Below are 15,317 nucleotides of genomic sequence, written 5' to 3' on the forward strand. Positions count from 1 at the left end.
GAGATCATGACATGAGCCGAAGTCGGACGCTTAACTGACTGAGCCACCCAGGTGCCTTGGCTATTCTTGCTTTTAAATTTTCTGCATACAGACCACAGAATAAGTGGGTTTGGTTCCAGGGTTGCCCCTGGCCTGTGAGAAATCTTTGCGAAAATTAGGACATTTTAGAAAAAGGAGCTCCCTTTGGGCGAACATAACTGTGTACTGGGATCCAGGGTCTGCTGAGGGCAGGCAGTGTGGGCTGCATTTCAACACCTACTTCCTCTCCTCAGGGCACCTTGGCTGGTTTCTCTATTAAATCTTTCACTTATCCCCCTTCGCCGGTTTCTTGGACCCCAACTGTTTTTGGGGGGATGCCAGAGATTTGCCTTTTATGCTTAGATCCTTCTTAACTGCAATTCACCTTTTTCTTCTTTACTCATTTTCAGGGCGTTACTGTTAAATTCCTTGTTTATCTGCCAGGTTTTACAGAAGCACCTTTAATTCATCTTTCTATCTTTGAGCAATTTGAGTAGGAATTCAAGTTATATCCTTGGGTTTTACATTTATTTGGTCGGTCGATTTTTAATACATGCTTTCATATGTTCAAAGACTTGCTTGCTGATAGCATTATTTGTTGCTTAAATGACAAACATATGGCCAACTGCCAGAGGAGCTGTGTTATTTGAGGAGGTCCAGGAAGCCTGCTCTAGGTCTAACTAGACCCCTCCTTGATTGCCATCCGTGCCTCAAATTCTATCTTAAAGCCACATTCTTTTGGACTAAGCAAATGCAGCCTTGTTGCAATATACTACACTTGGAAAGAACTAAGGAGACTGCACCAGTCATTGACACTTTAGTGAGAATTAGTTTATCAAATCCTGTTCCAAGGGCAGCTATGTGACAGAAGAAAGGTGGTTTGGGTCATGGAATATACTAATCCCCTAGTGGGCAGGCCTGATTAGGCTGGCAGAAATACCCTTGAACATATTGGTCATTTTGAGGGATTCTGAAGAGAACAAGGGACTGAGGAGAACAAAGAGAACAAACCCTCTTTGAGGGTTCTGAAGAGAACAAAGGCAAATTGACCTTTGTCATGTTTTGCCCAGAGCAATCCCAGGGCAGCTCTAAGAGATCTAACTTGGTATAAACTATTCAGCAGTATTGATGTTTCCCGATGTGACTAAGGGTGAGACTCTTCTGTTAACTTGCTGGAGCAGCTGAGAATTCAGATTCCTTCCCTGGGCCTACACCAATCACTCCCTGCTTTGACCTTGATCTTTAGTCATTGAACTTCCTTGAAGGCCCAGGGTTGGTGATGTTAGCAGGGCAGGACACATACATCTAAGGAATTCATTTCTCACATGAATATGGCCACCTGTGGAAAGATCTACGCAAGACAGGCCACAGGCCCAAAGAATATTGAAGCAATAAAGGTCCTTAAAGACCATAACCAGTCTAGTCCTAGGCCTGTCAAAGTGGGCTGCACACACATCTGAGGGTGCAAAGCCATGACTTATACACAAATTAAATATGGTGCATCTTCCTGCAGTGTCCTTTTACTAGATAGTAATAAATTTAAAATGTTAGCTTTAAATTAAAACAAGCATGCCCGTATTACAGAATGGAATATAGCAGTCACAGGAATTCAAACAGATACCAAGGAAAATGAATACACAAGCACAGAAAACAGAGCTTAGGTTACCCAGGATTATGTTTTCAAAAACAATTTTGCATCAGAATCACCTGCAGAATTTCAAAAAAACTTCAGAACAATTCTGCTGCCAGTGCCCTTTCCAAATGGATTCTAGTACATTGATATTCCTCCAGAGCTCCTCTGGTGATTCAGAGGTACGGCCAGAGTTGAGAGCCTCCAAATTTGAGCCCAGCTGAGGCTCGGCAGGGTGAAGTGACTGACCCAAGATCACACAACTCATTTCTATTTGGTGTTTTTAGCCATTGTTCTATCTATGATCTGCTTCTCAATAGGATCAGCTGCCTAATTATGGGTCCTAGAGCTAAACGGAGAGTGCAGATCCCTTGTTGTATATAAATCGTTAAGAATTTTAAGACAGCAACAGCACAGCATTGGCAAGTGCAGAGTCCTACCGCATGTGCTGCCCCGTGTACACACCCATGGAGTCAGCCCTACGCCTCCAAAGCCTGAAGAGTGTATTCAGCCCTGCAGCCAACTTAGAGCAGTGAAAGCACATCTACAGGATGGGGAGGAACAGTGCCCTCGTCTACATTCCCTAGTTTATGCGGTGAGATGACACATGCATGCAAGCATACCCACACGCACCCCTGCTCAGGTATTTCAGAGACACCTTCTGGCAGAAGTGGTTAGCAAAGATTAAATGAGATTGTTCTGCTGTAAAAGCATGTTTGCTTCTTCATCTAAACTGAGAATGAAACTGTCAGCTCTTGGCTCTAACCTGTGCTGGGTGGCTTATAAATTCCAGTTTACACTTTCGCCCCAAACCACAACCCCCCCCCAATCCCTGCACAAGTTTTCATACTCCTAAATCTTCATCTGGAATTATAGGCTCAGATTACAGAAAGGCGTTTTGTTGTATTTTGAACACAACTGAGTTAGGTCCCTCTCTGAAATAAATGAGGGCGTCTGTTGTGTTGGGTTGAGGGGGAGAACCATGGACTGTGCGCATGCACACGCACGCGCTCACACACACACAAACATACACACACACACCAATATCAGAGACGGGAAGCCCAGCAGAGCCTGATAGGATTGCAGAACTTAGGAGAAGCCCTCACTCTAAGGAGGCTGTCTTCTCCTGGAGAGCGAGAATAACACACTCCGTGCCTGGATAAAGACCTCTGTTAGGGGCGGGAGCAGATGTATGTGTGAGGGCCTGGGGGAAATGCAGGGAGGAGAGGACCAGGCAAACTGCTGGAGGAAACGAGAGTGCATCCATTCTCTTGAGATTCAGCAGCCGGGCAAGGTACGGAGAGTTAATGAACCAAGGGGAGGATGGGGGAACACCAGGGAATTCAAAGTAAGTGAATGAAATTCTCATTACGTCGCCACTGGAATTAATATGCAAGCTTTCCTCTCTCTCAGGGCTTCTTTTTGGCATTGCGGCTATGAAATATTTGGGGCCAGGGATGGAGCAAAACCCTAGAGAAAAGCAGGTGATTCATGTTCCTGGGAATTTGCATCCAACTCAGTAGATGGGGCAGACAGAGGCTGCACAGCTGGGGAAGCTTTCTCAAAACCTTCGAAATCAGCAGCCATCCAGTCCTGAGAGCAAGGGTGATGTAGTCAGATAGGTCTGGGAGAGACCCAGTGTGGCCTGTTCTGTGAGGACCATTGCTTTCTTGATGGCCAGTCCCTGTCTGTATCTGACTGACTCAGGCTTACCCCTTAACGATGTTGGAGACATGTATAAAAGTGACAAAGGATTCACTGAAACTTAGAAAGGCTCTATGAGGGAATGTGCTATAATCAGCGTATTAAATCTATAACTTCGGGCCATGCACACGTGTGGTAGACAATCACACAAAGCAAACACAAATACTCTAGGGAAGCTCTTGCTGCAGCGGCCAGAGTGGGCTCCCAGGTCAGGCAAGTGAGTTCTGCTCCCACCTCAGTGTAATCAGAGGCCAAGAACTTAACCTCTCTTAGTCTTGTCTTCTCCAGCTAAAAATGAGCTACATCGAACAGCTATTTTATAAACTTGTCTTGAGGCTTGCATAACGTGGTGTAATTGTGAAGGTTTTCACCTGGAGCATAGTAGGTATTCAGCATACATACATACATAGTACACAGCGAGCACATAGTAGGTATTCAGTAATAACTATTATCAACCATCAATCCTTTCTTTCTCTCTGCCCCCAGGCTGGGGATTAATGAAAACCCTCAGCCAAGAGTAACTTAAGAAGGAGATGCTTTGGGCCAGGTTCTGTTCCACCCTTTTGACGCACTCTTGTGTGCTTGGCTGGCCTTCTATGCACAACCAGCCCTTGTCCACAAGAAGCCCAACAGAATGGGCATCTCTCCATAATAGGAATGATACATTAACTGAGAAGACAGACGTCTTAGACTCTGTCTCGTGCTGTTTTCAAACATCACCTCATGAGTTGACAAAGCAGTCCCGATTTGCTTCCTGATGAATCTGGACAATGCTGGAAAGTGAGGCTGTCCCTTTCCTTTCTTCCAACATGTGTCCAGTGAAGTGACCTCAGAGCCGCCTCTCTGAGTTATCTTCTAGCAGCGGGAGAGAGGGTTCACACAGGTCAGAACTTCTCCGGGGCTCCATGCCCTTCAAAGATGCATCTTTGAGCATTCTGTTACAAAATGAGAAAAGTAAGGACAATGAAGAAAGCTTTCTTCAGTAAAGCTTTCAATCAAAAGGACTGTCCTCTATGTGGAGATTGTGGTTTGCTGGTGTTTTGTGTATCAAGATGTGCTTTGTGTGCGTGTGAAACAATAGAGAAAGGAGATGAAAGCAGTTATATTTTATACCCTGACTTGGCAAAATGAAAAGGAGGCAAACCCATGTTTCCCTCCGTTACCACCCAATTAAAAAAAATAATTTTACTGGCTCATGAAGTAAGAAAGCTGGAAACCACTGATATGGACCACCCTGGTGGTTTAGGGAAAGAAAATAACTTCCAGATTAGCAGCTACCCGGAACATTTTCCCCCGGACTGTAGACCCCTGGGCTTTTGCTGCATGAATTATTTCATGTCTCCTGTCTATGACAAATATGGCAAATGAGGGTGAAAGGGGCTGTATGAGAGGTCATGGGTTTCCCCCAATAAACCAACCACATAGTAGTGAGGAGGGATGCAAAGTCAATGTGCCATCCCCATTCCTACCACAGATACAACTCTTCCCTCGTGTGAATGGGTCTGAGAACATTTGGTGTTGATGCTGATCCAGTACTTCCAAAATACTATGTTCGTATTTAAAACATTTCTAAGTGAAACATCTTCTGTTAGAGATTCAACTACAACCTCGTTTTGTTTGGGCTTGAAAAGACCACTTTTTTGGGTGAGAGTCCAATATTGTAAAATTACTCTTTTCATTATGATAACTAGCAGGTACCAAACACCTAACCATGAGGTCACATTTCCAATAACATATCTCAAATTATGTGATGTTTTGTCCTATTGTTTTGTGTTTGCTAACGCTGCTTTAGCAAGTATTTCTAGACCTCTCTGAGAAGAACTCGAATGGTCCCCCAAAGCTTCCTTGGGGGTTACCTGATACTCTAGCCAGCCATTGGACTTCAGGCTGCTGGCCTTCACACCATCCCAGGCTCCAGGTCATTCCACCCTTCCAGGCCTTTCCTGTCAGGCCTTGATCTCCTCCATCCTTTCTTCCCCTACCAGGCCTTTGTGATTAATTTCTGCTGTCCCCTCTTGGAATGACTACTTGTTCAAGTCCTTGCCCTTGGCCAAGGTTCAGTTCAAGACATTTCCTCTAGAAATTCTAAGATCCCTAGTGTATAAATAGCCTCTTTTGTCATTCTCCTGCTGTACTTTGTACCCCAATAATCCAAGGTATGTGTAGTGAGTGCTGAAATGATTATTTGTATGTCTGTGTTCCTACCACTTTCAGCCACCCTGTGAGCTCCAGGATGCAAGGACTAGATCATAATCATTTTTTTTTTAACTCACCAAAGCATTGGCACAATATATTGAACATAGTAAGTCTGGTAAATACTGTTTAAGACTGAATTGCCTTAAATTCTCACTAAGGTGTAAAGGACTGATTGTCATACCTCCCAGAATGCATAAGAAAAAACTTTCTTTCCCCCAGTAGGAACATTGGCTCTCACTGGTCCATGGAGGGAAAAGACAATTCTTGAACCTTCCAGAAAATCCTACAGGATGGATAGCCTGAACAGCATTCAGGTAGGTGAAATGTCAAAGAAGCACATAAATTCATGACAAGAATCCCCACCGTGTCCCCTACCAATCATTCCAAACAACAACACTGACAGATTTTGTACACTATCAGCCTTATTTAACCAGCCATCATTTCCTTTAAAAAAAAAAAAATAAGAAGAAGAGTTAAGGTCAAGTAGAAAAAAAAAACGCCTTTGAATTAAAATCTTAGCTTTTCTTTGAACATCCAGATGATTAAATGAGATCCAGACGAAAGCAGGCAATTTCCAAAAAATAAAACCCAGCCGGGGGTACTGCATTCCCTCATGCTTCTACCAGTAACCCCATGGTAAAGTAAAGTAATGATTGATTCGGAGAGAATTATGGCTATTATAAACTGTAATCAGTGGTGGATGAGAATAATTACACAGGGAAAGGAGGGAAAAGCTGAAACATGGCTGAGCAGTGTTCTGATGGATGGGGAAGTCATTTCCTGGCCGTTAATGACTGATTTTTCAACAGTCAGCACACAAGCTTTAATCCCAGAGGGGAGAAGGAGAAAGAAATGGCCACATTATAAAGGATGCTACTGACTTAACCTTACCACTTTTAATCTGAATATAGCTGATGCCTGTCCCCCTATCTGTCCTTGCTTTTTTGTTCTTGCTTTTGCAGATATACCCTCTGGTGGGGTGAGGTTAGGTCTGGCCTTTATCTGAGAGACACCAGAAAGAGTTATGGTTATATAGAACTCCCGTAAATCACGGTGGTGGGAAATGGCATTGGGGCGTCAGAACTGCGAGGGCCACAGAAATCACCTGGTCTAGTCTGCTCGTTTCACAGGGGATCCCAAAGAGGTGAAGTGATTTGTTCAAGTCACACAGGTAATGGACTTTCAACCTGAGGGGAGCCTGCCCACCCAGGACCACAAGGGAGACTGGCCTTGTCACAGAGGCACGATCAGAGCCCTGAGGGAGACAGCTTTGCTAAACTCATTTCGATATTGTTACCAGCTCAGTGTCTTGCCCTCTGAGACAGGCTCTGGGGTCCCCTGTTCTGCCTGCAGAAATTGTTACTGGGTGAGGTCACAAGAAGTCTGAGAGAGCATAGGCCTGTGGAATGATCCATTTTCATTTATAGATGAGCAGTGAGTCTTTTAATCTGTGACCCTAATGGCGGGAGGGAGGGACAGAAGGATAGAGACTGAGACAGGGAGAGGGAGAGAACCGAATGTATCTTATTTGCATCCATACAACAGGATAACTGATGGAAACAGACTAGAAGTCATAAAACTGTGTAAAGCAGGACAACCAGAATTGTTGGTGACACTTTTCTTTGGAGCCCTATGAATTGGAAGAGCCTTTCTAATACCTTCATGAAGTACTAGGTTTCTCTCTCACCTCCTCCTTACCTCTCTCAGAGCCCCTAAAGCAGAGAAGATGTGTGATGGCGGATAATGTGGGACAAATTCCAGCAACCTCTCTCCTCTCTGCCTCCAGGACAAAGCCCACCAGAAGGAAAGGAAGGATCATCTTCTAAGAAAATATGACTGCCTCTGAAGCCAAATTATGTCAAGATATAAGATCAGGAATGTCCAGATGCTGTTTATCCCATCTTAATTAAATTTGGACTTCTTTGGGGGAAAAAAGTACCTCAGTTCCAGGAAAAGTTGTTTGGACTCTGAGGCTGTTTGGATTCTGTTTTATGAAAATAAACATTTTAATCAAGATACCATCATTCCTAGATTTTCACTGCGAAGGTATTTTCTGAAGCAAACCCTCTTGAGCCAATATATGTTCTTAATAATATTCTATTCAATGCTGCCCAATGGTCTTTGTTTTTTCTCTGTTCTCATTTTCAGTTTCTTAAAAGTATTTCAAACAGGATCAATGCCTTTTCAAAGGCACATTTTACAGTGATGCCGGGAGAAATCATTTGTCCATCTGGTATTCCTTTCCCCTCCTTCAGGTAAGCACACCTCAGATTTCCTTTAGGGAACCATGCTTCCCCTAGTCCCTGGAATCCTGATAGATCTACAAATCCCAGAGTCATGTCCCACCACATAGCACCCTTACCCCACTGGCACTCCATGTGCCCCCAGATGCAGAAGGGGGCATGCAGTCTTGATGGGCCAGTCTAAGTCCTCTCTTCCCAAGCCAGAGTGATTGGCTTTGAAATGGCCATCTTTCTTGAGACTTTCTACACAGATGCTGAAAGAGTGTATATACCTTGTCGATTTGGAATAATAGCTGTAGGATATGGTCTTTGAGCTGCCTGGACTAACTTTCCATCTGTAGAGAAAGAGCCACAGGTGGGGTGGGGGGGGGGGGAGAGAGAGAGAGAGAGAGAGAGAGAAAGAGAGAGAGAGAGAGAGGCTAACCTTATATATCATCCAAGCCCATGAATCCAGCAGAACCTGACTTTTAAATCCCATAACCCTGAACTCCACAATTATGGGAAATAATGCACTCCCTTGCTGTAAGCTACATGAAATTGGGTTACTCTCTCTTATTACCCAGAGTCCTGACAAGACTAAGACTTTTCATTGGGCCTGCTTTGATTTAACCTTGGCTAGAGGGTCCAGTACGTTCTTTCTTTTCCTTCCTTCCTTCCTTCCTTCCTTCCTCTTTCTTTCTTTCTTTCTTTCTTTCTTTCTTTCTTTCTTTCAGAAAGTACAAGCAGGGGAGAGGGACAAAGGAAGAGAGAGACTCTTAAGCAGGCTCCACACTCAGCACAGAGTCTGACAAGGGGCTCAGTCCCACACCCCTGGGATCATGACCTGAGTCAAAATCCAGAGTTTGATGCTCAACCGACTGAGCCACTCAGGCACCCCCAGTACTTATTTTTTTAATTGAAATATTTATAATGAATTATTGTGCTAGTAATGAAGGGCTATAGTACTTTATATAGCAAAAAATAAACTTATCTTTTGACTATAACTTGGGTTACCAGGCTCACTATGTATCTAGTTACAACCAATCTTTGAATCACATGTTTTGAATAAAGGAACAAACAACTGAACAGACAGATGGGCTAAAAGTCTTCCAGAAATCACCCAGCACCTGCTGGAAGCCTCCATTCTGCCAATGAGCTGTTGGAATGAACAACTCTTTTAACCGTGTACACACACACACACACACACACACACACACGCACAACTAAAATTATCCTACAAGGACTAACAAGAAAAATGCAAAAGATCTCTAAAGAAAATATTTGCAATTATTGTTTACCATGTGATTTAGGGAAGTGTGCCATTCTCCCCACAGGTAATACCAAAGGTGAGAGCACATTTTAAGGACTCCAAAGGGATGCAGAAACTCCAGAGAGAAAATTCAGACATCTAGAATTTTCCTTTCCCTCTGGGACCCAACCTCCGTGTTTCTGAGGACTAGGTCATGCGCAATGAAGCCCTTCATCTCTTATAGGCTCTGCCCTGCTCTACACAAACCCATCAGTGTGAGAGCAGGACATGCCTTGAGTGTCAGTCCTGAGAACTCTCAGGTGCAGAGGACTAGCGGTCAAGCCTGCCAGCCAAGGCATTCCAAAGACTCGTCCCCGTGGAGGACCCTCGGGGGCCACATAACTTGAGGGGTGCTGTCAGAGGTAACACTGACCAGTGCCTGGCAGAATAGAGAGAGGAAGTCAACCACCCCAGCAGGGCACACACGGTCTCTTGTATCTGGCCTGGGCTTGCCCTGTCCCAAGAGGAAACTTTCTACCCTGCCCTGTTCCGTTCCTGTGAAGTGCAGTCTCTCACTTGGGAGGAGAAAAAGAGAAGCTCCCTCTGGGCACAAATATCAATTAAGGTCCCTGTCACCATAGAGGCACACAGTTTCTGCTCCAGGCAGCGCCTTCCCCATTTTATCCTGTCAAGGTGGCCACCTTCATGAAGAATAAATGGATTATTTCGCTATAGTCACTTAACCCCAGAAAATGAAAACAAATCCTATTATGGCTAGTGGGTGTCTCTTTGTCTTATTTTTGTTGACCTCCAGGTATGTCATATTTCTGTGGGTTTCCCAATAGGTCAATTGTCTGTATTCGTGGGTCTTTGACATTAACAGTGGTATGTTACGTTTTCTAAGTATGTTAAAACACAATATTTCATATGTATACACACAGGTCACAGATATACATGGGCATATACATTTATTCACATTTATTTATATATGTGCATGTTGTGTATATGTATATAACCACACACATGCACATACCTGTCCTATCCATAATTGTCACTCTGTTAAGAGGTGTTCGCCAGATTTTTGAACAAATGGCTTAGGGCCATTTTCTGTTGTTAAAAGTGAGAATGCTCATTGTAGAAAAATTAGAAGATGGGGAAACGTGTGAAGGGAAAAAGAAATACCACTGATAATCCCACTAAACAGAGGAAACCATTTTGTGCTTTATCCATTCCTGCGCTTTCGCATGCATATTGGAGGGGTATCCTTTTTATACAGTCAAAATTGTGCTATGGACAATTCTGTAAACTGGTCTTCTGCTCAGTCCTATGAGAGGCATTTTCCCTACGTTTGTCAGGATAATTTTAAGCCTACCTCATGCACTTCGTTCCAGGAGTAAACATGAGTGTGTGATGTCCAGGCGGGACCAGGAACGGACTGTACCCTATGCCCTCTGTCTTTTCAATTGTTGCCCAGTCTACCTGAAGGAGGTGAGAAGCAGACATGGCATTGCTCGCTGGCATGCGCCCTCTCCGACCGCCCCCTCCCCTGGCTCCCTGGCTCACCACCTGCCCTGACCCAGAAGGGGCCTCCTGCCCAGCACTGGGAAAGTGCAGATCCCTTACCTAAGAGGCAGGCGGGCAGGCTCGGTTCCAGACTGCCGCTGGCACTTTCCCTGCAGAGAAAGCACCTGTGAGGTTAGGCTCAGAACCTGAGCATGCACCCCCCTTCCTCCCTCTCTAGGGCATCTGACTCCTACTGGCCCAACCGCAGTCTGAAGGTGCTCAGGGCTCTTTATGTAAGTGGTGGCTCCCTGCCTGGTGTGTGTATTATTCAGAGAGGCCGGGGATGGGCTGCCTGGGGGAAGAGTCTTGCTGAGTGGCTGAGGGAGTAATAGACCTTAGCAAGGGGTAGTAGTCTTGGCGCAGTCACCCCAGGGCCTGGCTGTCCCCACCCCACCTGCACTCCAGGCTCTACCAGATCTACTTCGTTTAGTTGGGCCCAGAAGCACTGAATTGAGAAAGGGGGGGCGGGGGACAAAAAAACCCAGGATAGAGAACAAACATTGTAAAGAAGCCTGTTAAAGAAAGATTTAGGCACAAAGACATTTTTATATTTTTTTAAAGCACCAATAAATTCCTTCTCATAAAAATGACAGGAAACCAATTTGGAATGAAAGGAAGAAACTTACAGAGTCACCAGATATACTTGAAAGCAAAGGAACAAAAGAAAGAGCCTGGCCCCACAGCAGTGATGGAAGTGAGAAGATGGGTTTGGCCTTTGCTGGCCCAGCTTGAACTCAGTGCCCTGGATGGAGTAGGCCGGGCCCTAGGCCAGCAGAAGCCACCCTCCTGGAGGCCGTGCGGGTTGAAGTGAAGAAAGGGTCGGGGTATGCTGGGGTCTCAATAACAACCGAGCTCTTTCTTGAAGATCTGCCCAGTGAGGTGTCTGCTGAGACCCGGCCCTCCCCTCCCCAGGTCCACAAGCCAACAGGAGGGGCTTCCTGAGCAGGAGGGCCCGGGTAGGATCACATGCGTCTGTGGTGTCTCTGAGCAAAAGCCTCTGAGGCCACTGTTTTGGGATTGTCAGTGACTCCTCAGTCATTTACTAGACCCTTCTGTCTTTCTGTTAGTTCATAAGGCATAGGCAATTTCTCCTCCTAAAACTGTGAAGCACACACACACACACACAAACGAAAAACAACTTCTGGTTCATTTTCTGCTCTCAAGTCTTAGCTAAGTCTTAAATTTGACTAAATCGTTTTAAGACAAATGTTATCTGTTCTTTAATTATGAAATTAACACACTTTTGCACATTTAGGAAAATTGAGAAAAGTACAGAATATTTACCCATACTATTATCTGGAGGTTGTATGTTCTTTTCTCTGTCTTCCTTCTCTTCCTTTCCCCCCAGTTGAACGGGAATGGTAAATGCTAGATCCTTGGACTTTCCTTAAATTGGGGCATTTTCGGGGCGCTTGGGTGACTCAGTTGGTTGAGAGTCCGACTTTGGCTCCAGTCATGATCTTGCAGTCCGTGAGTTCGAGCCCTGCATCACGCTCTGTACTGACAGCTTGGAGCCTGGAGCCTGCTTCAGATTCTGTGTCCCTCTCTCTCTGCCCCTCCCCACTCGCACTCTGTCTCTCTCTCTGTCTCAAAAATAAATAAACATTAAAAAAAATTTTTAAATAAAAATAAAAATTGGGGCATTTTTGAAAAGTCTCAAGAGATGACCTGAAAAATAGGATGTTAGGGTTAAAAATGTTGGGCAAACCCTACTATCCCCTTCTCAGAGATGCCCAGAGAAGCCTTGCAGAAAATACCATCGTTGGGCTTGGTTTACAAAAATCTCATGATCCTATTTGATTCCAGAACAATTTATTCCATGTAACATACATTGCCGTGCTATGGAACCATTCTGAATACATGGTTTTGAGATTGCTGTTCAATCATGAGATATTTGAACAGCCTGCTGTCTTTTCTTGCTGCTGGCTCATATACTGTAAAGAGCAGCTGGTTGGCACCCCCAAGCCCTCACGTGATGCTTTCGATTTGGGGCTGGCTTTTGAAATACCATTGATTGCAATTCCAGTCTGATACATCAGATAGTTTTATTTTTCGGCCTCCTCTTACTGTTCCGTTAAAAACATTTGGTGTCTTGTTTCCTAATGATTATCATCATTGTTATCACTAACGACATTTATTGAACATTTACTGCTTCCAGGCACTGTGCTGAGCCCTTTTTGTAATTATCCTATTTAACCTCATACCAGCTTTATCAGGGAAACAATATTCTTCTTCTCATTTACTAGATAAGGAAACTGAGGTTCAAATTGGTTAAGTAATGTGCTTTTAAGTGGTTCCACTGGGATTGAAATACACATGGCCTATCCGTTGTTAACCATCTGATGCTATTTGCTTCAAATATCTCAGCTCCAAGGTTTGCAAACATCCACAGACAGAGGCTTAGTGTGCACAATCTTAAGATCTTACGTACTTTTCTCTCAACATATGTATAGCCTTAATCAATCTAATTACCCACCTGACTTCCCTCTATCCCCTGTCCCTCTCCTCTTGCAATTATTTATTAAATTTCTACTAGATGTGAAACACTGAGTCAAATGTTAAAGTGAATATTCAGTCTAAGACATGGGCTCTTTCTCAGGAGGTTAACAGTCTAATGTAAGATCCCAATGAGTAAACCACTGGCTCAAACAAAACTTATGTTGCTCTAAGAACCCAGAGGAATAGCACCCAGATCACTGGGAGCCAGTGAGAATTTTCCAGAGAAGGTGGCAAGAGAGGTGGGTTTTCAAGAGTAGGTGCCCATTAAGTAGGCCAAGGATTGACATTCCAAGAACACAGATGGGCATGTTCAAGGCAAGGAGGCAAGAGGCAGCCCAGGAGTCTGGAAAGCCACTAGTGCTGGAGTTGGGTTGGGCTGGAATGAAGGGCAATGGGCCCCTGAAGGAGGAAGGCTAGAAAGACAGGCAGGGTCAGGTCCAGAAGGGGCCTTGTGTGCTAAGCTGGGGGGTTTTAGACATATGGAGAATGGGATGATTAGGTTTGTGTTTTAGAAAAGCCCCTCCAGCAGCAGTGGGGAGGCTGCCTGAGGAGGAGGGATGAGGTGTAGGGAGTTGAATACAGCACTGCCCTGAGGCAATGAGAATGTGGATGGACCAGAAGAGATAGATCAGAAAGATGCAGGAGGAGAAACTGAGAGGATCTGATTGACTTTTGGATGTGGGAGGTGAGGGAGGAATAACAAGGACTCCTGGATGTTTGTGGTGACAGTGGTGGCGGGAATGGAAAGCAGGGAGGATAGCTCTAGGGGACGGTCAGTGCTGGTGACTGGGAGCCCAGGGCGAGACACAGCTGGTGGCAAGGAGTCCACTTGGCTTTGGCAGCTCTGTGGGTGACCGTGCCATTGACACAATTTGGGCCCTCCTCTCAAGAACCCTTCCTTCTCTGACTTGTCCATTCTCCTAAGCTGTGAGACGTTAATTTTTAAAGAAGCCCCATTCATATCTGTTTTCTAGTCTCAAATCTTAGCTGCATTTTAAAGTTGACAAAGTTGTTTTGAGATAAACTTTAACTATTTTTATTACAGAAATAATACATCTATATTTTATGCATTCAGGAAAACTGAGAAAAGTATCAAATGGTCACCCGTACTATTACGTTAGAGAGATGTATTTGGAGGTTGTGTATTCTCTCTTTCTCTGCACTCTCCCATAGCTTCCTGTACTTTCTTTCCTATGTATTCATTTGATTTAGTTATTTATTCATTCATTCATCTGTGTATTCAACTGATATTTACTGAACATCAGCTATATGCTAGGCATAATTGTGGGCATTGAGGATACAGCAATAAACAAAACAGGACCTTAAGGAGTGTAAGTTTTAATGGGAGAAACTTTTGATAAGAAATAAGCAAATAAAGTTGTGTTGTGTGCTGTACATGCTGTGGACAAAAATAAAGAAACTGGGCAAGAGACCTACGGAGTACTGGACAGAGATTTGCCATTTTATGCAAAGTGGCCTGGAGAGACTTCTCTGATGACTTGAGGCCTTCAATGGAGCCTTGAAAGAAAATCCAGAGAAAGAATGTTCTGGACACAGGGAGCATGAAGTGTCAAGATCCTGAAGGTGAGGGAATGTTTCAGGACTAGCTCATGGCTAGATGGGTGAAGCGGAGAACAGTAGGTGAAGTCACGGAGATAGTGGGAAGCCAGATCAGACTTAATAGGGAAGAAATTCTCAGAAAGCAACAGAGAGACCAGTTTAGGAGGCTATTTATATATTCTGCAGAGGAGATGATAGTGGCTTGGACTGGTAGGGTAACAGCGAGATGGTGAGAGGCAATTGGATCTGGATCCATTTTTTAAGTTTATTTATTTTGAGACAGACAGAGACACAAGAGGAAGGGGCAGAGACAGAGGGCAAGAGAGAATCTCACGCAGGCTCTGTACTATCAGCACAGAGCCCGACACATGGGGCTCGAACTCATGAACCATGAGATCGTGACCTGAGCTGCAATCAAGAGTCAGACACTTAACCGACTGAGCCACCCAGGCAGCCCGAATCTGGATCCATTTTGAAAGCAGTCTAGGGGGATGTGTGACCCAGGGGTCAAAGATAATGCCAAGGGTTTTGACCTGCACCGGAAGAATGGAGCTTTTGTTCATTGACAGGTATCGTCTTTGTTTATTTATATACTTGCATATGTTTTTATATGGTTGAAACATAATTTTGCAATCTGCTCTGCCCTCCTCTCCCACTTATTTCCTCTAAAAGCAGA

The 15,317-nt window shown here is 44.5% G+C and overlaps 2 long non-coding RNA genes across 2 annotated transcripts in view; one reads left to right on the top strand and one right to left on the bottom strand.

Moving 5' to 3' along the window:
- The window catches only part of LOC121028603 (uncharacterized), a 31,995-nt gene continuing 16,678 nt past the window's right edge, over positions 1-15,317 (bottom strand). The window contains exons 4-5 of the long non-coding RNA XR_005789343.1: positions 7,911-8,126; positions 1-4,287 (exon numbers count right to left, since the gene is read on the bottom strand). This is a non-coding gene — a long non-coding RNA (uncharacterized LOC121028603). The remainder of the gene's footprint in view (positions 4,288-7,910; positions 8,127-15,317) is intronic.
- Positions 5,710-7,660, top strand: LOC121028604 (uncharacterized). Its single transcript, XR_005789345.1, has 2 exons — positions 5,710-5,862; positions 7,335-7,660. It is a non-coding gene; the product is annotated as an uncharacterized LOC121028604 (long non-coding RNA).

The sequence above is a fragment of the Herpailurus yagouaroundi genome, unplaced genomic scaffold (genome assembly GCF_014898765.1).
Source record: "Herpailurus yagouaroundi ecotype Mexico unplaced genomic scaffold, PumYag 100, whole genome shotgun sequence".
In the NCBI taxonomy this organism is placed as follows: domain Eukaryota; kingdom Metazoa; phylum Chordata; class Mammalia; order Carnivora; family Felidae; genus Herpailurus; species Herpailurus yagouaroundi.